At 40.6% G+C, this 27,839-nt stretch overlaps 1 protein-coding gene across 9 annotated transcripts in view; it reads right to left on the bottom strand.

Moving 5' to 3' along the window:
• TGFB2 (transforming growth factor beta 2) overlaps window positions 1-27,839 on the bottom strand; it is a 110,276-nt gene continuing 82,437 nt past the window's right edge. Inside the window, exons 7-9 of one of the 9 annotated variants that reach the window (XR_013931495.1) lie at window positions 18,816-27,839; window positions 17,130-17,173; window positions 1-16,351 (exon numbers count right to left, since the gene is read on the bottom strand). The exon at window positions 18,816-27,839 is cut by the window's right edge and continues 20,553 nt beyond it. The gene's annotated coding sequence lies outside the window, so the exon portion shown is untranslated. The other 8 variants (XR_013931498.1, XR_013931492.1, XR_013931493.1 and 5 more) reach the window with 8 other exon arrangements.

The following is a 27,839-nucleotide window of genomic DNA, read 5'->3' as shown; positions in this document are numbered from 1 at the left end:
TTTGTTTTGTTTTGTTTTGTTTTGTTTTTAACTCTGAATGTAAAACCATTTTAGAATTAATTCCCTGTGAAGGACATTTTCTCTGGACAAAAGTCTTCTTATATTTTACTTCAATAAAAATCATATAAAAGTACATGATTTCACATTTCTGCAGAAAGTATAATACAATGTTACAAAGAATTTTATGGAAGCAATGCATCTATGAGTGAGGGTTGTATGAGGGCACACAAAGGGTTACAAGCACAGCTCCCTAGACATGTGAGTGAATAGCTTGTGACATTTGACTGTAAAAATGTGAGCTGACTAAATACCTAACTACCTTTATTGAGTAAAGTCAATAAAATTATTGACTTTCAAAGTGTACAGGCTAGCAGATGACATCTAAAGGGAACCCTATTATGTCTGAAGACTATCTTAAAGCTGGAGTGGTGGCATCTATGGCATCACACTTTCTACCTGAAAGAAAAGAACTAAGAAAAGGGAAATAGGAAAGTCCTTTCTGTCAAAGCCATGAAAGAAGGGCAGTGTTACAATGGAAAATAATATCAAAATGGTTTAAAAAGCACTAAATTTCTTCCATCACACAGATTTCAGTAATCATGAATCATACTGTTGTGCAAACATACATCTGGCATTATTTTTTTCATTACTGAGTGCCCACATATGTCTGAGTATATGACACTGTGCTGGTCAAAGGTCTTCAAATTTTTTCTAACACATCAGTCCAGTGACAGCACAACTGGCTGAAAAATAAGCATAATTAACAATGGCATGTTTAATATTGTTTTATGATTGCCTTCTATTAAAATAGGATCTTAAGAAAGCATGACAACACTAGCAATCATAATTACCAGCTTAGCTGGACGTACTACAAATGTCGGACCAGAAAGAGAGATCACTTCCAGGTGCAATGGGGGATTGCATTTCTTACTGACTGGGTGAAGAAAACTGAGGTTGTGTGTTTTTCAGAAGAGTTGCATGAAAAACTATAGTGAAATTTCTGAAAGAGCACTGAAACCAAATGTCTTTGCAAGACTATGTTTTTAATGAGTACGGGAAGGCAGCAGCAGTAATTTTTGTAAGCATACTCTACGCAATGACACAATAAAAAGATTGAACAGCTCCAACCTTTGCAGAGGCAATATTCAATACTTCATTAAACTGGTTCCCTGGAAGAGTTCGATAAGCTTCTTAATTATAGATGGGGACAAGGGTAACTAAAGGACTTACAGACCATTTAAAGCATCATACCCAGTTCCTAGATGCTAATGGCTAGTACAAGACTTCTGGGGATGAGGGACTATGGGGAAAATAGAAACCTCATGGCCGCATGTCATTGCAAATAAAAGTGGCTTAGAGGTGAAAGAGAAGGATGAAAATTATACAGTCCTAATTCATTATATTTTTTTTTATTTATGTATGTCTATCAAATACAAATTATGGAATCAGTAGGGATGACTGGAGGTTTCTCGACTGCATGAAGTCACTTGGGTTTCTGCTGGTGGCCCAGGGGGGAGATGGGTGAGTGTGAGGATGCTACAGAGACAGCTGTGGTCCACAAAGGCATGTGAGGAAGTAGCCCCCAGGGCAAAGAAGGAAGGGGGAGAGAAAAGGGAAGAGAAACAGTGTGGTAGTGCCATGATGCCTGAACACTGTGAGGGTGAAGGAGAGGTGGAAGGAGTGTGGGTACAGAGAAGAAGAGGGGGGGAAGAGAAGGCAGCAGTCTCATGGAAGCTCAGCCGCTGGGGTTAGAAGCAGGGAAGGCCAAACCACTCTTCCTCTCCTCTTGCAGCAACCACTGTGGCTCTTCATCCCCGTCCCTGCCCCTCCTCGTGTGCAGAAGCAGCAGAATTTGAGGGAAACACCACACAGACACTTGTTCAGTGTAACCCTGTCATCTTGGGCAGGTTACATCAAGATGCCACTCTTGGCAGCTACCTCCTTCAGTGGCATACAGCACTGCCCAGTGAGCTTTCCTGCTGCCTGAAAGCCTTTCGGGAGTACCGCACCACCCTGCAGCCAAAGAACAGCCATCCAAAGGTCAGGTCCCTGTACCCATCGAGGAGCTTGGATCTGAGCTGTGGCTTGTCTGCTGGGCAAGTCCCTTCACTCTTCTGTTTCCTGGATTAGTTTTCGTCTGCCAAGTCTATTCAGACAGCTATGCTTCTGAGTCAGGGACTGCACGGCAGCACAGTCACCTCAGTTCAGGCTGGGATAGCACTGGGGGGAAAAAAGCATTCTCCAGCCTGAATAAAATACAAAACATAGCGAGCAGATGCCCCTGCCTTGTCATCACCAGTCAGAACTGGGGTCCGTCAGTTGGAGTCCTTGCCAAGATGTAGGTAGGAATTCACTAGTCACTGAGATAACAGGGATTTAGCCCATGTAGAGCTTTGTAGAAGAGGGAAAAACCTCTTCAAGTGGACCCTGATTGCCATGGCAGGCACCGTGGCATGGGAACACTTGTGTGTGATGAGATCCCATCAGGGGCTCTGCTTTGCCCCTCACAGCCGCACTTGCAAGAGAACAGTGGTTGGCATGTGTGTATTTTACACATTAATACAGTGCAAGAAAAGCCTGCGTCGTGTTCCAGTACCTCAGGAGATAAAAGATTACTGCTGCCAGATAATCAGATAAACCAGGATGCCTTAGGTAAGAGAAGATAATTGTGTTAGGAGGTAAATTATACATAGACAAATCAGGTCAAATTAGATACCCATTAACAAGTGTATTTGGCATCAATTAGCCAATTTCATTTTTAAGATATAGTGTTAACTTTAATTTACAGCCACAGAGTGTTATGTTCTTATCCAGTGTTTATATGCTGTCTGAAGTTTACTGACTGTTGACAGAGGAGATGAATACATAAGCTTGTGCATGGTAGGCTACAGGATTTGTCCTGTGCAGTGCCCCGAGAATGTTTTATCTGTTTTCAGTTCCTTTCCCTTGGTAAAAAAAAAGGTCACAAATTGCCAAAACTCGATGCATTGCTAAAAAATCCTCACTTGGAAAATTTTCAAAAGTACACCTATTCCCACTAAAAGTCCTTCTGAGCTGAGGAGGATGGATTTCCCTGGAGGTAACTGATGCTGGCTCAAAATCAAATTGTACCAAAGAGACGCCACATTAACATAACTCTTTCAGAAATTTTTAAATGAAGAAATGTAGCCAGTGTGTTTATCTTGAGGAATTTGTCTTTAAAAAAAAAAAAAATAAAATAATTTGAAAACCTTTAAAACTCTATAACAAGAAATTTCCAAAGAGCAAATCACAGCGTTGGAGGAAGGGGTATATTTGTGCATCAGCTCCACTCAGCAGGACACAGCCAGAAAAGCTCCACAGCGTGTTGTGAAGCCCATACCATCAGCAGTTCCTGAAGGTTCCCAGTTAGTCAAGGCCCTTCATTACTGGAGCAGAAGAATTCGAATTCTGTTGCATATATAACTGTGAAATAGCTCTTGTGTACAGCACAGCAATCATAGCTCCTGCAGAGCCACAGCTTTATTAATTTGCTGCAAACTTTTTAATTGTATTGGTTTCTAATAAACCTTAAGGTCTGATTCTCATCGTTATGACAGCTCCGTTATCAAGCAGACACAAGGCATGTCAGCATACCTGCCACAGAGCCAGGAGCAATGATCCTGGTAATCCAGTTCCGAATTCTGGCCATGGCTGCGTATCAGTGCATGCATCTATACACGTATAGATGCATGCACTATTTCTACATCTGTCTCTGCCTCTATCAACTATATATCTATCTCTACCTGTGTCTGTGTCTGTATCTAGCTATATCATCTGTACCTATATCTATATCTAATCTACACATACATATGAGTACATCTCCACTACATTGTTTGCAAAAGCCAGTGTGGCTTGGCCATGTAAGCCACTGTGCTGAGCTCAGGCTCACTAGGTCTTTGGAAAGGTCTAGACAAGGCAGTCACGAAAAAAGATACGATTCCACCGACTCCTTAGACACCTCTATTCCTGAACCATTAATGTTGTTTCACAGCCAAAAGCAATGGAGTCAGTGAGTTTGGACACGGAGAAATATTGCACTGCAGATGAATTTTAGATAGACAAATGTAATTACGTGAAATGTAGCCCAGCCAGGACACTAGGGCTACTGGCCTCACTTTCTGGAAAAAGGCAAGGGGTACATACTCACAGTTACTGGTCAGGGTGCGGTTTTCTATGTCATGAGCACAATGTCACTGGCGCTGTACTGTGTGCCTTTGTACCACCCTGGCGCTCATTCATCAGTGTCTCCAGGAGGCGAATGGTGCTTCATGAGCCACCAGCAGCCATGGCTTCCAGCGGCATCTTCCTCGCAGCCTCCGTGCCAAGCCCGGACCCATCCATGGTTCACCAGCTGCTCTGGCCACCAGCCACCCCGCTCCCTACACCACACACATTTGTTTCAAGGGAGGCAGACAGCTGTCAGTCGCTTCATGACTTTAAACAGACTCTTTAATATCTAAAGTAGTCTGATAATGTGCAAAATAATTTCAGGACATCAATCTTTATGACAAAAAATGTTTGTGTTACCTTTCAGAGAAAACTATATGACTGTTAGCTTACCTAGTTTAAACAACCAATGAAGAAAGGGTTAATAGAACAAGCTAATAATTTATTAAATGTTATGTACAATTTTTTTCCCTACAACTTTAGCAAGACTTCCAATTCTTCAGTTGCCTGGCAGAGACCAGAATTCCTTGTGTATAATGTTTTGTACTCTGAATATATTACAAATTAACTGTTAGGTGTTTGGAACTTGCAAAACAATCTATTTGAAAGAGATCCTGGCAACATGAAATGCAACTGAGGGGAGGAGGGGAGTTATGAATATTATGTTTTTAAACTGGAATCTTGTTGGCTTTTCTTTAAAGTCAGATAGTCATAATGAGTTGACTGAAAGGATAAATAATATTTGTACTGCATATTTGGACACAGAATGCCACCCACAGATCAAAGATTACACTCACACAGATCTGCAAACCTAAATATAAAGTTATATAATGGACTGAGAAGACAATCTACTCACATGTGTGCAATGCATATTTTGTAGATATCAAACTTTAGTTAGATGAGAAATGTTTTGGATGAAACCTTAATAAAACAGCTAAAAGGCTTTGACTGCAATAAGTATTGATGCTGAGCTCTGCCCATTGTTTGGAGACAGGACATTACAAGACCTTGAACATACAGGACAAAAGAGTCCCCGTGCTGGGAGATTTTAGCCTCTGGAAAGTTTTGTGTGTATGAGCACATCGTGCTGTCCACCACTGGGATTTAACTGAGCTGGAAATAAAGACAGGATGACAACTTGCTATGCAATCCTGTAATAATCAGAGGGGGCTAAAACTTAGCCTTACATATTATTCACAAATTAGTTTAAATGCATTTCAACTCAGTGTGGATTTCTCACAATATACTCTTCCAATGTGATATAAGAGCCAACGGCTGATGAAACTTAGAGATATACAAATACAAAAAGTAAAGGGAGATGGTGTCCCAAAGACTAGACTGTGATGACTGAGGAGGGAAAAAATTAAAAACGAGGGGAAGGGATTCCCTTTCACATACAGTATGGATTCTTGAAGCACTCCCAAGCTGTCCAACCGGCTGAAGATTAAAGAGGACTGGATGGAAACTCAGTCTCCGCAGAGTTTGCCTCGGGTATTATTTACTTCTATCTGTGGGAGCTAAAGCCACAGCAGACACAGACACAACAGTGTCCAGTTCACTGGCACCCGTTAAATGGAATGTAATACGAAGGTGCGTACTACTGCTTGTCAGTTTTAGATTTGGATAAACCACATGATAAGTGATGGCCGCAGGGAGTCTGTGTGTATTTAACATATAGAGATAGATACATACATTCAGAGCATTGCTACCAGAACCAAAGCTCCTTCTGGAATTGGCAGGAGAACAGTGTAAAATGACTCACCTAAAACACCAACTTCTCTTTCTTTTTTTTTTTTTTTTTTTTTTTTGGGGGGGGGGAGGCGGGGAGGGCACCACTTTCCAAAACTAGAGGGAAAGTTTTTATAGTCATTTGAACCTTTTTTTTTTTTTTTTTTTTTTTTTTCAAGTCAGAGCCTTAAAAAATTCTCAACATGGATAAAACTCCAACATTCCTTGGACTTGGTAAACTAAGGTGGAAGTTTCTCAAGGTAAAAAATTATTTCCAGGCTAGCTTTTCTTATGAAATTTCAGTAATTCTGTTCAATAGGGCTGTTAACCCTAACTAGAAACAGACACTACAGAGTTAGATGGTTCAGAATAGAATGACAAATAGTTTCAGGGAAAAGTGTTCAATCAGGCTTTAAATTTCTTGGAGGATAAAGGTGTGATGTTAACACAAGGTAGAATGATCTATATAGCCTTCCGTAACATCTGTGCATAAAAAATGAATGCAAGAGTCTACTGAGGGGTTACAGGGTTACATTGTGGTGCTACATAGCCAGTGCAATTTCTATGCATGTGTTTACCTACATTAAAGTCTAAATTCCTTTCACATAAAAAGTAAAATATGTATATACTTAGGGCATAATAGATAAATTATCATCTATGTGTAACAATTTTGTTTAATACTTATTTGAGTTCTTGGCATTATTTTATTTATCAAGCATAAAAAACCCCATTCTTTTGTCTCTTTTTAGTGCATTACTATCTGTTTATCTACCACCTTTGCAGAGGTTTAAACCATAACCAAGTCACTGTACCTGCCAGCTGTTGTTCTGCATTATTTTTCATCTTGTCTTTTGGCTCTTGAGCAGAAGGAGTGATCCAGCAACAAGGCATTCAAACAACGACTTTAGTTTATTTTCAACACAGCTAGCTGCTTCCCCAGGTAGCTCTTAGGTTTCTTCACTGGGACTAAAAGCCTGAATAAGTCTTGTTGTTTCATGGTGATGAGAGTTGTAACATATAAGGAGTGATGGTGAAAGAAAAATAGCTTTCCTTTTGGAGATGCTACAAGATCCAAATGGCAGCACAAAAAAGCAGAAGAGAGCATTTTCTATGGCATTGGTTAAACTCCACAAACCTACAAAAATTTCTTTTGGTGCATGGCCTCTCCAAATGCTACCCCAGAGCAAGGAAAGCCAGCATGGAGCTATTTACAAATTACTTAACTAGATCATTGCAGAGTGCTTTCCTTCTTGACTACTTATTTTTAATTACTAGATCCAGAGCAGCCTGGGAGAAAAGCCACCAAGTCATGGAGTACTATGGAATTCTACCTACTTCCCCTGGGTTTGAGTTTAACTCTCTCCTTTAAATGTGCAATGCATAGTAAATAACTAGAAGCAATATGTTTTAATTAGACGAACAGTGAACATTATAAAGACTTTTGGGGGGGCACAAAGTCTTGGTGTCCAGAGACACACTTCAATAGCTGCAGATATGTAGCCTAACATATGCATTACCTGCTGCAGCAGAGGAAGGGAGATGTTTGCCTATGTATGGAAGCAAACACACTTGCCTGTTTGTGGCCACTGCAAACACTGAGATGCTCACACACATACACACACACACCCCCCCCACTGCTATGGAGTTCAAAACTGTGCTTAAACATTACCAAAAGGTAACACTTTAATTAATAGTAAAATACAGTATCCCATCAACACAGGGATATTAAAAATAAGTAGTGAACAAGGAAGATGATGTCTTATGAGTATGGTAAATTCCAGAGTTTTAAATACACTATGTATGAGTGCTAGAAAAGCTGAGACCTAAACGTTTTCCTTGTTGTTGCTAAGAAAGAGATTGGAATTAGGCTGCGCACAGTCAAATAAATAAATAAATCTATAGCTTTTCACTGTGGTCCCCAACCAAATGAATTGCCACCCCTATGCACTCTGACAATCTGGTGCAGTGCCTTTAATGAGTCACTGGTATTAGCTCCACGTGCATAGAGTATCCACACTGTCTGCACAAGGGGACCGATCCTGCAATAGCACCGCACATCTGCGAGATGTAGTGTGCCTTCCATTATCACGGTTTTAATTGGCAGTTGAAAGTACACAATTCTTCACAGAACCAGCCCCGAACAAATGTTTATAATATAAAACATGGGAAAGCAATTTGCCTCCAAAACATTAGCATGAATTGCTAAGTAATCTATTACAGCAAAACCCAGAACATTAGCATATGTTGGGAGGAACAAGCCAGATATTCTGTACCTTTTAAATCAAAGCGATAGGTTCTTGAGGAATGGGGTACATATGCAACAAGACTCTTCACTTAAACCTGTCATCTCCCCAGACATATGGCTGTCTACGGATTGCATGGTTCAGGCTGTATCTCGTTAAACAGCATTATTTTGTGTGATTTTTTTTTTCCAGGTTACTGGACATATTAAACCACTGGGGTGAAGCTGTAATACAATAAGGGTAAAAAGCTTCAGGTAAAATATGTTTTTCAGAAACGGCTGACAGACAGTATGGATAGGCCCGTCCAATTTCTTTGTTGTTGTTATTCCCTCTTCTAACCATTGGCTAGGAATCAAGGTAACAGTAGACATATGTCTGGGACTTGCTTGAGGGGTTGTTGTCATTTCTCCACCCCTGATCCAGTCATGACCTGACCCTGAAGGAGAGGTGTTTAAATGTGAGGGCTGTGAAGAGTGTTGGTCAAGCTGGTAATGAAGGGTAGAGAGAGGAATTCATACTTTTACTAGCTCCTCTCTCTTTCTTTTGTGCTCCTTATTTGAAAGCTTGGTACTGTAATCAGTTTATTGGATTTGTTCTTGTACAAGCACCCAAGGGAATAACCCAAGGGAGAAAATGTCTGGGTACATAGTGAAAGAATATATACTGTCAGCTTTAAGAAACTGAAAATTATGAGCTGAGCCCAAAAAGTCATGAGATCAGTGTGGAAATTACATGGGCTTTTGTCTGTATGTTAATAATACGTTTGGTTTCATTGCATTTGGTGCCTTGTTTTCGAGATTTTAAAATTACTTTTTCAGACAACTCCTCTCCCCATGCCCTCCAAAAATACTCAGCCTAACTTCTGTATATAATGCAATATGCATGAAGCAGAGCTCAAGACAAGTAGGCTGGTAAGGGACAAAGGTTGTTGTTACAGTAAGTCTTAGCACAAGCATACTGCTCAGGCATGCACTTCATCACAGTGGCCTCCGTTTTCCGTACATGCTTCCTGCATCACTGTTGGTGGAGATCAGCCACCCCTTCCACCCCCTTCTCCCTGGCAGGTACTGAGTTTGCCAGGATGCCAGGACGTGGGGCTTCAAAGCATAGATGAGAAGACAGATTCCTGTCTGCTTCAGCAGCTGGACTTGTGTGTGTAGAAGAGCTCCCAAAGATGAGAGAAACAGAGGCTTATTCCAGAAGTGTTTATATTGCAAGAGGTAGCTCTAACCATCTCCCCTTAAGATACTTCATGTTTGTGATCCACATCCTTATTCAGTGGCACAATGCCTATGGGTTAGGTATGCCTATGGTATAGCCTATGGGATTTGCAAGAATATAGCATTGTCCTTGAAATGAAAGCAAAGGTTTTCATTCAATTCCATGATTTCAGCACCTGGAAAGACAGTCAGTATCGTGAAACTCCAGATAAAACTGAGACTAAGAAACAAAGAAATACAGGTGGGGACTGATCATCAGTATTCAACTGGGGACATAAAAAAATTCATTAGCACTACACTGTGACAGCTAGGACTGCCACAATAGCATACTGCAGTCCCTAGGGATGTATGCAAAGGGGGTATTTCTCTGAAGTTCCACTGGCTTGTGCTGTTCTTTTCCTGCTCTGTAAGGGTGGACCTTTAAAACCAACATATACTGGTAGTCCTTGACCTTCCCAGGATCAGCCACGATGGCCAGAGGTTGGTAGGGAGCCAAGCCTACACCCATTCCCTGACCTTCTTGCACATCTGTTGTGAGGAGAAGTCTGCTCCCAGCAGTCAGGGTCCAAGGCCAGTTTAACACACACAGTGTAATAAGGACATTTCCTAATTTTTATTACTCCTGCAGTCTTTCAGGTCAAGTCACAACTGAGTCCCAAGAGTTTTATTAGAAAGCTGAACTTATTACTGACATTCCTTTTACTTTAAAAGTTTAATTCAAATAGTTCTCTGCAAACGACAAGTTTTCTCCCTTCAGTGTAGAAGTGATACAAAGTGCTGCAGAACAAAAGAACCAATTTTACAAAATTAAACACAAGCAAAGACTCATCCATGTGACTTCTGTATAATCCAGGACATCAGCATGTTCTGATAAGCAGAGCTGTGATCTCAGGTTTTAGACCCATTCATTTTAAAGACTAAGCATTTGATTTCTTCTTGCTGAGCTCTGTGAGGAGATAACTGACATCAGTTTTCTTTGCGTCTTTGCAGTTGTTGTAACCTCATTATTCTTTGAATTATCTTGGCAGTTAGTAATTTTTTAGGTTTAGTTGGTGCCATCTCGTCTGTAGAGCTCTACAGTTAAAAGTACACACAAAGAAAGGTCACAGCACAAAAGCAAGTTAGTCCCCATCTTCTAGCCCTGGTAGGACTCCTTTTATTTCATAATTGTTCATTTTCTACTGCTTGCTTTTCTTTCTTGGCAATTGCATGATTTCATCCTGCCCATGCAGCTCATGTGAATGTCCCGTGAATGCTAGAAAAGTTCCCTTTCTTCCTTCATGCTGCCTGTTTTTACCATTTCTACTGGAGCTCTGTAATTGGGGTGAGGTAACACACCCTCATGACTCAAAACAGCTAATCTCCAACAGCACAATAACCAAGAAGCCTAGCATACATTGGCTTGTCGCTAGAAGCTGATATTCAGCAATGAACTATGAGAGGATTTAAGTAAAAGATTTTGCCCTCCTCCCCCCACCCCGTCTTTCTTTAGAAAATAAATGTCTGATTCATGCAAAAATAATGTATGAACCGTTTGCACTGCATTAAAAAAAATCTGCTTGTTATTCTGAGACAATTCTGCCTTCTTCTGCCTGGAATCACACTGCTCTGCTTCAGATAACTTAGGGGTGAGCCAAAAATATAGGGCGGTATTTGCCAAAATATAGAAGCTAAAATTACACAAATGTCAGGATAAAAATGGGAAAATGCAGTTTCTAATAGGCTTTAGAGCAACTGCAAGCGCAGGAGCAACATTCCTACAGCAACTGCTTCCCAGTGGCAAGTATCATTTCTATACATGCAGTAACTGCCATTAAATGTTATGCTATCACTTGCCAACAGAGTCTACAGAGCGGTATCAGCGTGACCGCAGCATTCCACTGCACTTAAAATAGAAATTAGCAGCGGTAGGTTCATTCTTATGGTCTAAGGGCGGGTAACAATTACTGGCCATTGCAAGGTCATTCGATGTGAGATGGCTTCTTTGTTCCATGTCCACTGGAACAGGGAGGAGGTAGCTGCACTTCAGCTCTCAGAAATTTGCACCCCTGCTTCTCTTTTCATAACTGCTGCCTGTCAGCTGGAAAGTGTACTATCAGAGGACTGGTTAGTCATCAATATTTGCAAAGCACTTTTTTCTCATGAGATGCAAGGAACTCCAGAAACATAAAGTATTAGTAATGCAAATTACTGAGCAGACATGCTCGACCGTCTATTGTTTTCTGTGTTTAATTTCCACCTCCAGCTGAATTCAGTGGGTTTTCAACATATGCTTAAGGTTAAACAGGCTTAAAGGCCACTTCTAAATTGTGATGCTTTCTAAATTAGGAGCACCATTAATTGCTCATCTTGCAGAATGGAATTTAATTTACTTGGCATATTCTGAATCACTTTCCAGGAATAAGTTAAATTCTGATTACATGCATTCCCAACTTCCATAAAACTCTTTTTGCACAGATTGCTTTCTTCTCTGTAAATCCCTATTGGATTCATGAGTTCTTATTTCATTTCACTTCTCTTCATATATTTTTAAAACTCTGAGGTCTAAGTTCACTTCTGAAGTCAAATGGTTGAAATGCTGTTGACTTTCTGGCAATTCTGAAAGTGACAATTTTCTCCATCACATAAATTACTGTATTTCCTGTTATTTATTTTATGATACTGGTATTTCACTCACACAGTTTTTTCTGTACCCATAAAATTTTCCATCTGGGATATAATTTTCTAATCCTTCTGTAAGCCTATGTATTTTGTTTCACCTCTTAAAGAAATTTAATATTGTCAATCTGCAGTATTCTCTCTTGGAGACAGATGATCTAAAGTTTACTTCTCAGTAAAGAAATCATGAGCATACAACCCACCTGCACACATACCACCTGAGAATGAGGAAGGTGCTACAGTTTAAGTTATTCTCATATGAAATCATCATCATCATACGCATGAATTTCTTGCAGTTGAAAATAGTCTTTTTTTTCTATGCAAAAGGAGAAAGTGTAGCTATCTCTGGAGTTCTTTTGCAGGGTTAAGAACAGAAGCCAGTCATGGCCTGACTGAGTGAAAAAGAGAAAAGAAAAGTCAAGTATTTTTTTTAATAGCTGAAAAAAGTACAAAGCTTGTGCTTTTGCTGTTTTGCCCCAGTGGAACAGTGAAGTCTATACAGCCAAAGACCATGCAAGAGCAAAAGCAGAGGCATCATGTGGATGAATTTACATGCTGATAATAATTTGGGTGATGTTATTTTATTATTGACAGAACAAAATGGGAATAATTTGTCTTTTCTAGGTCAGTATTTCCAGTAGTTTTATGATACAGGCCTTATTTTTCCCTGAAACAACTTTGCAGTTCAAGTTGTTCTGCGTATAGATGTCTATTGGAAATTTCCTTTTTTTTTTCCCCCTCAACAGCAAATTTCTGGATTTATTTCTCTTTCTTCCTTTAGAAAATACTAGTTATTTTGCCATTAATCCTCAAGACTTTTATGTCATCCTGAGAAATGTTTGTTTGGAAAAGTCTCTTGGTGGTGGCAAATTTATTAGCCTGATACTATAAAACTGAGAGCATTCAGCTAACAATGATCCGAACATGTTCTTTGTCAAGGCTACAACTCACTCAAACAGCTGAGGCAATGAAGAGGGAAGGCACAGAGAGTCAGGATTAGGAATGAAATGTGTTCTTGAAAGGGCTGCCTGCCTCCACTGCCTCCTGGCATACTATTATAGGGAGCTGTGATCGAAGTGCTGAGTGCCACGGCAGTGATATATTTGCATTTCACCAAATAATATTAGATACATACGGTGCCCTTCACTTTGAAACTTTACCCAAAGACTTCAGAAACTTTGTGCCAGGTTTTTTTTCCTTAGAGAAGATACTGCACACTAGTTTTACTGTACTAATTTCAGAGGAAGAATTTCCGAATTGTTCCAGGAGTGAGGTTTCAGCCTGCTCCTCAAATATTTCTGCCTGATGGACTATGGAGATACTTAAGGTAGCTTTTATTGAATTATCTCAGGTACTAGTAGTAGTCTAGCCAGAACAGCATGCAGCATGGTACAGGCTAATTCACATTTGCAAAAAGCTAGGGTTAGCAATTTTTTTTAATTATTTGGTATCCAGCACTACAGAACGTTTTGCAATTCTGATTAAATGGAGCATTTTAAGATTATGCTAAATGTTTTGCTCACTTAAAACCTTGAAAGCATGTTCCAGCTTTCAGCAGCTTATCTAAAGGCAGCAGTATGCAAAACAGAAAGGTAATAAAATGCTGAGTTTCAGGGAATTCAAAAATCACCTTCAAATTAATGTTCCTGTTGATAAACAATTTTAACAAAATTAACTGAGAAGGATGTTTTGCAGAATCAAAAATATTTCATTCTGGGATTTTTTAACTGTTTTGCTGGGGGGATGTTCACTTATTTAATCATTTATTCATATTTTAAGAGTCTGAAAATCCATTGGAACACTTGATTTCAAGTTACATAAAGTATTTCCAAAGGACCCAAAACACATTTCTTTTTCTTATTTTTGTGTGTGATTTGCACATCGTCAAGATACATCATCAGTAACAATGAATTCCTATGGTGGAGACGCCCAGTTCAGTCCAAAGCCTTTCTCACCTCAAGCAACTCTTTGAAGCCAGACAAAAATGCAGAGGGATTTTACTGGAGAGCGGGAGGGAAGCACATGGGACAGTGGAGCGCAGAGATTCTGTAAGGGGAAGGTCGGTAAAAGCAGGGTGATGAGGGTATTTCACTGGCTTCTCTCACTAATTCCTTAAGGCAAGTGCTATTTACATAGTACTGAACATAAAAAGTAAATTGCAATAGTCGCTGTTCTCTTAAACTACTCAGAACCGTCACTGAGTCAATTTAGTTGAGAAATTAAAAAAGCCTTCTGAACCTGCAGCAAAGAAGTTAAATTCAGGAAATCTTCCCAACCTCTGTTCTTTATGGCTGGACTGTAGAAATATATATTTTTTCCTCTGAGGCCTTAAATTGTCTTCTGAAGAATATTGTTAACAGAAGGAAATCATCTGTTGAATGACTTATAACAAAGCAGTATTTGGCTTGTGCAGTATCCTCAAAGACATGTAGAGTTTTCATTGTAGTCAGAATATTAATATACAAAATTGTAATAATGATTTATTAATTAGCTGAGACTGTCATCGCACTTTTCTATAGCTAATTTAAATGGCAACCACACTGGAGTCTGTTTTGTCTCATGTTCTCCCTTTCAGTAAAATCAAGCAGAGACACTTTGTTGGCCATCCGAGATACTTTTATCTTTGCCTTCAAGGACCCTGGGGAAATGGAAACAGAGAAAGAATATGGAAAGAGGATTTGTACCTCATGACTTTGAGACTTTCCTTCAAGCACTGCGTTTTTCCCCTCCCTTTTCCTGTTCAATAAGATACCAAGAGAGAAAGCAAGCAAGGGGAGTGGGAGGGGAGAGAGAGAGGAAGGGCCATTGGTTTAAACTTTTTCTAAAGTCTAAACACTCAAAACAAAAGAATTACCTTTTCAGTTTTCCTGAGCCAGGATTAGAGATGGATTTTTCAAACTATAAAATGAAGAAAGTGAATCTGGTTTTCATGTATTTACAGCAATCATCTCCAACCAGCAATTAAAATAAAGCAGGGGAAGGAAGGAGTTTCAGTACGCAGGGAAGCAGTGTCCCTAAAAACACCCAACTGCAGAGCAAAAAGCATTTGCAGAAACAGAAGTCAATTAATTCAATTTCCTCCAAAATACTTACTATGCTTGCCAAAGTAGAAGACAGGGAGAGAGCTTATCATGTCACAGTTCATACCTAAAATATATTCCTAAAATTTTCAAAGTGTTCCTTGGAGACTCAATAGTGACTCTTGTTCTTAGGTAGTTACTGAAGATATATGGAGGCAGTGAATGCTGAATTTCAAATAGGATCTACTAAAAGCAGGTCTATCTTGAAACAACTTAATAGTCTTTAAATCCAAGTGCTCCTTTAATTTAACTCTGACAAGGCCTAGCAGAGGACTAGAAAATTAATCAAGTAGATGAGTAGGACGAACAGGGAAAACACATATACATTTATGAGTCACTTCCATAGACTTCTGCCTGCAAAGAAGGCAGCAGCTGCACTAACGGAGCTTGTTTTCACTGCTTCGTCGATCCAAGGAGCAGAAGAGGCAAATACTCATTTTGGAAGAAGATTCCCAGTGCATTTTTCCCAAAAACATTCAAGACTATGCTTACCTCTGATTAAAATGTGGAACTCCACACAGCATACGAGAACACTGATGACATTTTCAACTACATATATAGTTACTAAGTGTTAACGAAATATCTTCAAGTATCAGAGAATGAGTGGCACTGCACCATTGCATCTTCTCCCTGTTGGGAGCTATGGCCCCTGGGATTGGCTCTTTTCTTTTACACAGTCTTAACAGACAAAATGGTATACTGTTAAAGCATCCCACATATTTGTACTTTGTCCGTAACCTCTTCCCACATTGTAACAATTTGTTACTCGAGCGTAAATCTGATACTTTTGGCTTGAAAGCAAAGTGTTAGGCAATCTGCAAACATGAGCTCATCACTTTGGGCAAGGTGAAAAGGGTCTCTTATGTGGTATACTCATTTTTGGCCCTCAGATATTAGTCAAAACTCTGAAAGGAAACCAGTCTTTAACATGGTGTCAATTTTCCTTTTTGTTAGCCTTTTTTCCATCTCTGACTCTTTCACACTTTGGTATGAAGCCACTCTTTTCTTTGTGTGTGTCTCTCTCTCTTTTTTTTTTTTTTTTTTTTTTTTTTTTTTAATTTTCTTGTGTGTGTTACAGTTTAGACTTCTAGCAGGTATTAGCAAGCAGCTGTGTCTTGTAGGGAGTCTGTAATAAACTTGAGTGAGGAGGGATTTTATTTCACCATTTCACATACTCTGCCCTTGCCTTTTCCTAGCTAGGCTAGTCTTCTCTAGGAGCAAACATTTACAGATACTGTGGAAAAAAACAAATATGAGAGAGAGAGCATTAGACAGCAGAAATGCTATTGTTATTCACCACCAAACTTTTTCCTGAGGATGACAAACACACAAAAGCTAAAATTCATAAAAGCTGCAAAAGAACGACATTTCCTGAACACAAGAATTTTGGTGAAACCAGGTTAAATACTCCTCAGGTGATCTACTAGCACTCTAGGTCTTTTTTCCACACATCAGACAGTGCAAAGTGTAATAAATTCCATCTCTAACTACAAACAGTACAAGCTTTCTTAAATCATCCTAAGGAGACACACAGATGCACAGTTTCAGGTATCCAGGCATAACTTATGGGTTTTTGACCAAAATCCTAGAGCAAAGAAACTTCTTCTCTTTTCATGGGTTTGTGTTGTGTTTTGCTTTGTGTTTTTTTTTTAAAAAAAAAAAAACAAGCAAGCAAACAAACAAAACCTTAACATGAACTTTGAGTTGGAAAATACTTTTTTTTTTTTTTTTTTTAGTTTAACTCATCTATTTCATTTTTCCCTCTGTTGTACCTTTTCCAGCCAGGTCTACAAACTAAGACATCTGAGGGTGGGGTTTTTTGCACACAATACAGCTGGGAGAAGAAAGTCTAAACTCATTATTGGAATCCTATTAAACAGGGCTACTGCCTCTCTGCAGACTTGCTATACTCGGGTTCTTCCTCACTAGACTTCAGGCTTATAAGGTAGGGAGGACAGCCACAGCTGGCCAGCCTTAGGTACACCAGTTAGCAAGACATCTTTTTGACTGACCTCCAAGTTCTTCAGGCTCAAAATGAAGTCATCATTCTGGCAAACTAGAAGAGAGAGGATCCTAGCTTTAACAAAGCTCAGCTCTTACTAAGATTGGAAAAGTCGGAGAAAAACTGAAAGTCAGCAAATCCTCAGATGTCTTCTATGGAGACGTCTAAGTAAGGAAGATTGCTGAGACAGAACTACTCCAAGAACTACTCCAAGACACATGAGTTGTCCTAACCTGTTTACTGAAAGCCAGTAAACTTGGATCAGAAGCTGGCAGTAGACACCCTTACATATTAATCATTTTCCAGCACCTTGAAGCACAATAGCATGTCACTAATAGCACACATGCCCAATGTTTAAAATAGAAAAAATAGGAAACACCTGTGGTAGCTCTGTGGGACTTGGCTCTTGTATGTGGACTGCTGCAATAAAAATCATTGCAACAGTATAGGGGTTCCCTGTAAAACCTGTGGGATCTGGAGGTCCACTATCTCTGTCTTGGGATATCTCCTGCTTAAAAATGTATAGTTCTGGGAAGGCTATGAAGGGGGAGGTAAGAGAGGGAGGAGGACAGGAACTTGAGCTGTACAGCTACCTATAGAGAACTATTTTTAAAACCGGTCTTAGATTGTCAAAGGAATGTCTTAGAATGAATGCTGTTGATGAACTGGATTTTTTTTTCAAAGCCAAGTACAGCTTGAAGGAAAAGAATGTGGTGACTCTGCCTGTGCAAGTAGGAAATGGCCCAAGAGATCAGGCTAGAAAGAGACTTGCAGAGAGGTCCTCTCAGTCGGGCTGAGTCCAGACTGGAAATGGCAGCGTCCTACTAAGAACTGGGGAAATGAAAAGAGAAACAGAATTGAAATTAAGCCCTAAATCCAAGAAAAACTACAAATTATAGAAAGGAATCATCAAAGAAATTTATTTTGTGTGTGTGTGAGAGAGACCTTTATGAAAGCACATTGTTTTATAGCTGCTGTGTCTGCAGAGGCGGAGCTGGGATGGCCGCAGTGCAGCACCACGCCACAAGATGGCAAGAACCAGAAGCTGACCTCAAACCAGAATTCAGCTAGAACAATGCAACTCTATTAAAATTTGAAGATCCAAACTACCAAAATTATAACGTTAATAAAACTGGAGGTTGTTTCAGAAGATTTCTGGTTTTTTCTTTGCTCTTTGGCCTGTGGCTCTTTAGACAAAAACTAATCATTATAACACATCACACACAAGTGATGGATACCCGGTGCAGTACAATCTCCTCTGTGTCCTAATTATTTGTTTCTTCATTTGAAGAAACATCGGAAAAATCTTTTCTCTGTCACCCTTTGTCTTTTTAGTTTCTTTCACCTCTAATTTTTCTTTTTTTTTGTTTTTTAATTTCATGTCATACTTGTTCTAGCTGTCTCATGATCTTTAAATTTAATAAATTCTCATCCTTTTTACTAGCTTTCTCAAGTCTTTGACCACATTTACTTGCTGTGTCCCAACATTTTCATTTTTCCGTCCAACAACAAGTGAAAGACTAATCCTTAGGTCTTTAGGGGATGCTGAGTCCAAGCTAAGGGCAATCATTTGTTGTCAGATTAGAACTGGAACTATGAAAGTTCCAGGAACTTTATAAAAAGCCACAGTCCCATTCATGGTTTCAGTTTAGGTCTTTGGGGACAAATGTCTACATTGCAAACATAGCAAACCTACGTAGCATTAAGGTTTTCGGTCTGCCTCAATACAGCTGTTGCATTAGGTCATCTCTTGCAGTCTTCTTCCAGTGGTATGGTTCTTCGATAATTAGCAACTGTGTTGATAGAGTCAACACAGAGGCCAAGCACCACAGAGGAGCTGCTCTCTTCCCCAAGGGTTGGATTGTGACTGAAATGAATTGACAGGCCGGTGTTAGACAGTTTGCACAGTTGTATGTGTTCTGTGAATAAACAAAGACAAGAGATACTCTGCAGCTGGCAGGTTTTTCCAGCTCCACATTTACATGCAAAATACTGTTCTTAATGAGGTTGGACTATATGACCTCCTGAGGTGTTTTCCAGCCTCATTTATTATATGAGTCTATGAAAATTACATTAAAATTACATTTAAAAAAACAAGGATTCCATAGAAAGCTTTCATTTCATTCAAATGACTGATTTCTTCTTAATAGCCTCACTGGGGAATTTCTGAAAATGTTGAGAATGAAACTTTCCCCACCTCTGCTTCAGCAGGTGACAAATGCTGGCGAAATAGCCCTCAAGCAGGAATAGGCTGTGGCTCTCGCCATGCCTGACTTTGCAACCCTGAGCTCATGCTGAGCGGTGCTTGCTCCTTAGAGTCATTTTGTCGAAGCCAGCGCAAGTCCGAAGTACACTGTCCACGCTGTGGGTCAGGTCTGCGTGTGCTGTGTGTAAGGGCTGAGGAATCTGGCACCCAGCACACGCGATCCGCTGTACAGTCAGTCCCAAGCCCAAAACAAATACAATTGGTGCACTTTAAACATCTCACCCCCTTTGTGAGCATCTAGCGACTACAGCCTTTATTTGTGTGCCAGCCTTTTCACATCGCCTGAAAATTTCAAACAATTTCATAGCCATGGGAGTGCTAATTAAAACATTCAGCAGTTTTACTGTCTGAGCAGTGTAAATATGATGTAAAAAGAAAATTAAAGAGCATTTACACAGATGCATACTTGTTCATTGTAGCAATAAAATCTAGCTGCAGGGACCTGGCAAGAGCAAGAGTTTCTTATTCTTCAAAACAAGTTATTCAGCAAAAAGTTAGACACCAAACTTTAGTTTGGAAGAGTTATTCTTTGTTAGGTTCATTTTTTATTCATTCCTCCAAAGCCACACTTCCCTACTTCTTTCCTGGTGTATAATACTGGTCACTCAATTTACTGCTGAAATAGGTTAAGAGATGATTTGAAACAAAATATTTGTTTCACACCCTTGAGGTCACAGTCCACACACAAAACTTTTCCCTTTTACTCATGCAACAGCCTCTTTTGGACAGTGAATCCCAGTCACAGGGAATAAAATCTCCTGAAATATCAGTGACAGGCTATGCCTAGGATAGGGAAGGCATTCTGGGGAATCTTATTTTCCAGTGCTGGTTGATGTTTCAGTCTGGGATTTCAAGAACACTGACTACAGTTGTTTACACTGCAAAGAAAGGAGCTTTTTGATCAGGGGAAGCTGAGTCACTACTCCCTGTTAGTTTTATCATTTTGCAGAAAGCGAGAGCTGATGCCTGATCTTTCTCTGACCTTTTATTCAAACTTCTTTCCTACATTCCCAGGCTGTTATATTCTGTTTAATCATGTCTCTTTGATATTCAGAAGAATCAGATACTTTTTCACTTGCTGTTACATGATGTCATAGGCAAAAGCAGCATAAATCCCATGAGGTTACCCTCCGGTCAAGACAGTTCACTGAGAGGATGAGACTCAGTCCTAAAGCTTTTTTTCTGGGTCCTGAGCTATTTTGAGGGCTGGGCGAGGGGGAAGGGGGGAGCTGGTTTTTGTTTTGTTTTGTTTTGTTTTCCCACAGACATCATAAGACAAACAGACCATGGGTCAGGTAATGTAAGCAACAGACTGCAAAAGCATTGCCAAAAACTTGTAACCACCTAATCGTCTCTGAAGGAAAAAAATCATTTAAGTGACACATGTTAATAGCATTGAATTCAAAACACTTCTTTTGACATCCAGATGTTGGAAAGTGCTGTATCCTGATTAACAAAAATATTTTTTGGTCTTTCAGATCTTCCTTCCTTATTTTGATCGCAATTCAAGTTTTGGAGAAATTCTTTCCCACTACTGTCCACTGATCACATCACTGAAGTATTTCAAAATTTTAACTTGTTTCCTATAAGGAAAAAATGGAAAGCATAACCACAAATATTTATGTTAGTGTCAGTGGTTATTATTGGAAGCTTAGTTCAGTCTGCTGCAGTGCCATTGCAAGAGCATACCATCAGATATGGCATAGAGCTCCTCCAGGCATTTAAGAACAGCATCAACATGCACAATCTTTATAACCTGGGAAAGCCAGAGTATCCCAAATGGAAAGGTGTGAGCAATGTGCAGAAAATGCCCCCATGCAATTGCTTCTAATTGGAAAGCTTTGAAAAGGTATAGCAGCACTATCAACAGGAGTGAACTCTTGACATAAATTGGCTTTGGAGTGCCTTGCTCATGGAAAAAATAATAGCACTAGATTTCAACGTTAACTCCTTCAGAGCGAGCACTGCCACTAGTGATGCTCTGCAGCTAGGTGGGTCCTTAGCTGTCTGCTGTATGCTGCAATACCAAGACACAGAATTTTCCTGTAAGATGGTGGTAAGTAAGGGGGGAATTTCAGGCAGAGGGAATTTAGGCCACCATACAGTAAAGCCCATTTGGCTTTCAGTACTTTCTAAGGATAGAGCAGGTAAGTGGTGAAATTCCCAAGTTTATAAAACTTTATTGACTGATAAGATGGGGGCTGTCTTTTTAAGAGAAAAACATCACCCGTGATCATGATGCCAACGCAGAGTTCTCTTTCCACAGCATGAAGCCTGTGTTTGCCTAGCTGAGGGCTGTGGGCATTTCTTGTAGCTCATTGTAGTCTTATGCTAACTGCACATGATAAACAAAGTCTTGCAACAACAGTGAGGGTTTGATGCAATGCTCTAGCTTGCCTTTTATTCACTGTCTCAGACTGCTTTACAAGAAAGGCACACAATACTCCGCTACTGCAAGAAAGCCTTCTCCCACTCCTCCTTCCCAGGTGGATAATCTCTTTTCAGCTGGGAAAATAAAGGCCTTTCTTTTGTCAATGGTTTTCAAATCTACCAACAAAGGGAGCTAACTGCCAGGAAGTTATTGAAATATAAGAGCAATAACAACAACAAAGACAGACAGCATCTCAGTAGTCTAGTCAAAAGCCAAAAGAAGTCTGGGGCACGGTCAAGAGCAGAATTCGAGTTCCCCTCATCCTCAGATGAGAGCCATAACCACAGCCATATTCAATTTCCCTATTTAATACATTTTAGTACATTTTCACCTATCAACCAAGCAGCTTAATTTTCCGGAATTTTAAGGTTTATGGCCCATTTCAGTTTCTTCCTTTACTTTATGGGAAAGACACGTTGCAAATACTGGGCAACATCTTGCGAAGTCTTGTCCTAACCTAACATGACTGAGCAGTGTGGGAGGAGGAAGTAATGACTTCCCCCTGACCTGTGTAGCTGACATGAAGTCTGCCAAGAATCACAGCCTCTTTGCTCAAGGGAACACAGGAGCAACTCTTCAGAGAGGAGGCAGGGAAGAGGGGGATGGGGAGCGGGGGGTGGGGGGGGTCAGAAGCATGTCTCTACCCCCTCCTGTGCTCCATGTGACAGAAGAGAGTGGCTGCACCACTTAAAACGAGGTAGTAAATTCCTCTCCACCTTTCCCCCATCAGTAGTTTGCTTGTGAAGGGTGGGGCAGTGTAGCTTTGCCCTGCCACTTCCCGGTTTGGTACGGTTTTGCAGTGCCCACAACGTGGGGTGGCATATAAAACGCAGTCTAGCCCGTTTGGAAAAGAAAATGGTTTTCCTGCATGGCCAGAAAGACAGAACAGTGCTGTAAGCATGGAATTTCACAACAGAACTAAAATAAAGCACAGTGCTGTTCCAGGGTTTCTCGATTCTTATTCTAAACAGTAATAAACCCACCTCCCAAACCCCAGTCCGGACGAAATATTAGCATTCCCTCCACTCTGGTTACAGCTCACATCCCTCTTAATACCTCTTGCTCTGCCATGAACTATTTGTATAAGAAAGGCTTATGTTTGAACTGGAATTGGCACAAATAGTTACCCATTGGATATTCCTTTTCTGCAGAAATCTGATCTCTTTCAGTGCTTCACAAATCACAGAATCCACTGAGGACAGAAGCCTGTGTTTTCTTCTTCTCCGAAGAGAATAAAAAATCGTCAGTAACCCTGACAGCTTCCTGTAGTGTGGCTCTCACAGCTTATTCCAGATGAGCCGAACGTTAAACTTGCCATAAAAATGTTATGATGGGAGGATGTATCTCCCACAGTACTCAGAAATTATTTAGTGAGTTTTACCATCATCACCCCCAGGCTGTAACTATTTCCCAGCTCTTCTGAGAAGCGAAAACAGTAAGAATACACTTAAAACCAGACCATAACAGTGACAAATCATAGCAACAGTTATCATAGGCAGCAAAACCGACCCAAACTGAACACAGAAATGGCCATTGCTTCTGTGTGCTTTGTGAACACCTTGACCTCACCTACTTGGGCACGGGGAAGCCACTGAAAGCAGTTTGCAAGGATTCACCCAAGCGTGTGTGCCGGCAGGACTAAGCGGCAGCAGGGAGGCTGGCCCCGTGCTTTAAGCGAGAGGATACGTTTTGTCCCTGCCTTCACCACATTCTCACTGTGAGATCGCAGTGACTCAGCTGGCCTCAGGTTCCTCACTGCGTAAAGCAAGGCACGCTCTCTTTTCCCGCTTTAGGCTCGCTTTACAGTGGTGTGCACTAAATGCTCAGCAGAAAAACGAATATTCGTAGCCTTTATTGATTGCTGTGAGCAATCAGCCACTGGTATCTGTCAGGCTGCCTCAGATTTTGCCCGTGATTGCCAGCTGAGGATCTGCCCCCTATGGTTTCCTTCTCACTGAGCAGCTGCTGCTCCTTTATAGTCTATTTGGTTATGTCATCATTAGCTTTTTAAATATGGGTAAGGAACCTTAAAAATGTTTTGTGCTCTCAAGAGATCTGGAATTTCTCAAAAAACCCCAAAAGCTCTGATGTTTCTCAAGCCTCCCTCCCTTTCCCCTTCTGAAAAGGCTTTAAAAATGTGGAATGTTGTGGGAAATTACTCAGAATGTAATAAAAATGTACATGTAAAAAAAAAAAAAATCTAACTCACAGCTTCCTTGGCTGGAGTGATGTCCCAGGGCTGGATCCAGCTCAGCAATGCTCTTTGGCCTTTCTCTAGTTTGCTCTTTCCAGGACCACATCCCTCACTTAGTCTCTGCTTCCAGGACCCTCTCTCTCACCCACCCACACCACATAAATATACAGACACATACAGCTCTGACACACATCTCTTCCTATGGCACAGGATACCCCCAAAGCTTCTTTTGTCTTTTACAAAGTTCAAGCAGCCCTGTATAGAGCACCTCCCTTCTCTAGTCTTCAGCTAGATACATACAGTCCAAAACAGAGTTTATTTACTGCATCTGCTTTTTTAACTATTTAGTCACTGCATCAGTCATTTCTCCTCCAAGCATATCTTATAAAAAGAAACAAAATCACTTCTGGAAACTACCTGCTGTTTAGGTTTTTTTTTTTTTTATTTTGCAATGTTATTTTATGACTGCTCATCTTACACATACACACTTATAACTCACAAAATTTCTCCAACAAATAACAATTGGAAATAACTTTAAAAAATGTGGATGTTAACTTTAAGAAAGGTCTTATTAAGGATTAAAAAATATTTAAGTATATAAAGGGGAGTACTTCAAAGTTTTGCAAAATATAACCAACTTCAAATTAACAATTTGAATTTTCTTATCCAGAAGTCACTTCAAAAAGTATGGTGTTCAGAGCTATACATATATGAGTCATTCTCTCCACTTCTTCTATACCCCTAAATATTTCTGCCGTTGCCATTTACCAAATTGCATGCTGTTTACGCCTTTTCCATAAAAAAGCAGAACATTTTTGTAATTGAAAGATGTATTGAAGACAATAATTACTATTCAAATGAATATTACAGACTTAAGCTTGCTGACTTGAGGCTTAGGCTAAATTAAATGACTCACATGTGATTCAGCGGTGTAGAGATGGGCTTTTCAAAGCCAGTTAAAAGCATGAATTGAGGAAAGCATTTCATGAGGAGGCTCAATTCTGAGCATGTAATAGGAAGTTGATTAGAGTGCTTGCATGCTTAAATACAGGCTTTAGTACCTTGCTTGGTCATACCATAAATGAGTATAGCTTAGATACGTAAATAGTTTAAAAAACACTGTGTGCCTAAAATAACATTTTACCCTTTAAAAGCTCTCGTCCATTTTAAATTTTCCATCTCTTAGGCGGTATTGCCATTGAAGGACACAGAGCTGAGTACGTTAAGTCCCTGGGGCTGCCCAGCCGGGTCACTTCAGCTCCTGCAGTAACCCACCTCAAGCTGGCCAACATGCCCCTTCCCACCACAGTGCATGGCCTGGACTTGCTCTTAATAAGCGAGATTTTCCCATTGCTAAATTCCCACTCAACTGTGCCCTGGGAGATTTAAGTGAGGAGGTTAAGGAGGGACCATTGACGAGGATGTTTCACTTACTAAGTGCTTCTGGTTTGCCACTGCTATTGCAAAGGCCATCTTGCCACCACGCATGGCCGGCAGCCCAGGAAAGGGAGCTCCACAGCTGAACACAGCAGCAAAGGCAGAAGGTCTCCCGGTCTTGTAAGTCTTATTGTTTGCAGTCATTTATTTGAAATTTGAAGGAATTGCTTTAAGGGACATGAATAGTTCTGGATGCCCTCTTAAGTCCTCACAAGTCTCCCATGCTGATGGGAACTGGAAAGAGGTCATGCTTTCTCCACACTGTGCTAGACTTTCCAGGTTGACGGCCAACACTGACACTGTTTGCCAGGATAGGTATTCTTCAGATGAACAGCTCCCCAGTAATGCTACAAAAGCAGTCGTGAAGAGAAAAACCTGTAGTATGTCTCTCCTATCACATCATAACGCTGATCTATTTACAAAAGTGTGGTGTTAAACTTAGACACAAGCCCAAAGTGCTGCTAGGCATGCTACCAGGCTGAAGCAAACTATCTGCAGACAAAAAGGGGCCAGAAACTGCCCTGCATGGCACGGTTTCAGCAGAAACCCTCTCCTTGGCACATGGGAGCTGCCTGGGGTCCAGAGCTGGGGACAAGGTGGAGCTGAGGGCTGCCTCATCCTCTGCCTCTCCTGCCCTTCACAGCGTGATGAGCTCTGTGCACAGTGACATGGTGGTGGGGAAGATCTTTTCATCTAATATTCATGTAATCCACAACTTCTACAGAAGCTGTCATTTTTTTATTGTGAAATGCAACAAGACTACAGTCAAAGCAAATCAATACTGTTTCCCCTCACTTTTAAATTGTCCATGTATCCAGGTGTGTTTAGAGTCTCGCTGGACGCTTAGGGGAAGGGCGTTTTCATGCAGGACCCTTACTTTGTGGCTGCATTGCTGGTGCAAGGGTTCATACAAGGTACAAAATGCTTCCTAGCAGGGAAGAGTGACCTTTCACTGTAGTGTGGCTGTAAGTCTTTTACAGATGCTGACGTGACCATGGAGGACTCAAGAGTAGCTACACATGGGCACCTTGTCAGTTCTGACCAAAGAAGCACTTGCCAGAACTCAGCACAGAGGGATGTAAATTGCTCTTTCCAGTCCCCATTTGTCAAACCACCCCCCATAAGCCTTGATGTGGGTAAGTGCTGCAGCAATGGAAAATCACCAAGGTGATTAGAAACCCTCTATTTTTGCATCTGTTTTCCAAAAATTGCTCCAGCAGAAGAGATCTTCCCAAGATCAGAACCACATAGTCTGTAGTCGAGGTGCAAAATGGCAAGAGAAAAGTCCGAGATCAGGTGTCCCAATACCGGGGGAGTAATTTCAGACCTACCCATACATCTGAGAACAGCATTTCACTCACTGGTTTCCTGATTAAAAATGCTTCCATCATTTTCTGGAGAGCAGCAGTTCCCTTAAAAGCTCTGCCCCCCCGAGTCCTTTGCTCATTCTTGCTGCCAGAGTAGGGCTAGCACTTGCAAGGGCGGTTTTAGGCACCCAGCTCCTACTGTCTTCTAGGGACCCTTGGAAGCCAAACTTCCCGAGGTGTTTCTTCTCTAAGACACTGTGAGTTAATTCAGCATGGTTTGTATACCAAGTAGGAGTGGAACAGTCTGATAACTCTGCTCCTCTCCTGTGTGCTGTTGAGTACTCTGACATGACATCTAGAGCACTAGGGCAACTACTAGTGTCATCGCTGGGAAGATGTCTTTTCTAACAACTCTTTCGGAAGTTCCTTGCAGGCTGGGAGTGTGCACCAGGGCCTTATCTGCACTAGAAGCAGCTTGGTGGTGTACAAGGTGTTGGCTATGCATATTAAAAATACAGGCTATTTCTGCCCCTAAACTATTACAGTCTGAGAGAGAGGTGCTTTACAAAACCTATTTGTACCGATACACTTTCATGTTTGCGCAGCAAAATATTTCTCCAGGAAATTGTGTTGAGGTTTGACTGCAGCTGATAATTTAAATTTAATCTAAATAACATTGCACATGAGAAAACATGAAAGTATGCAAAGGAGTACTAACAGTCCACTACGAAGAGTTCTCAGAGCGGCCACCCAAAACTATTATGGTTTGCTGGTAATTCCGGGGGTACTTTGGTAGTGCAAGTCTAAATATGATATTGTTGGGCATTCTTCATCTGCCACAGCTTGTCACTACCATGATATATGACACAGAAATCAAAACAACTCTGCACTAACATCCAAGAATCTCAGTGCTTTTTACAAATACCAGCTAAATCTCAGATACATAAAATGCTCAAAGCCTCCCAGAGAAGAGCTGGGAATGGAGGACAGCTGTGCCTGTCTTTTTTTTAGATTCCAAGTTTGGGTTTTGTAGTTTGTCTGAAGGAATGACAGTAAGCAATCAAAGAAAAAGATGGGTAATTCTA

This window comes from Falco punctatus, assembly GCF_963210335.1.
Source record: "Falco punctatus genome assembly, chromosome: 12".
In the NCBI taxonomy this organism is placed as follows: domain Eukaryota; kingdom Metazoa; phylum Chordata; class Aves; order Falconiformes; family Falconidae; genus Falco; species Falco punctatus.
This window is presented reverse-complemented; position numbering and strand designations above follow the sequence as displayed.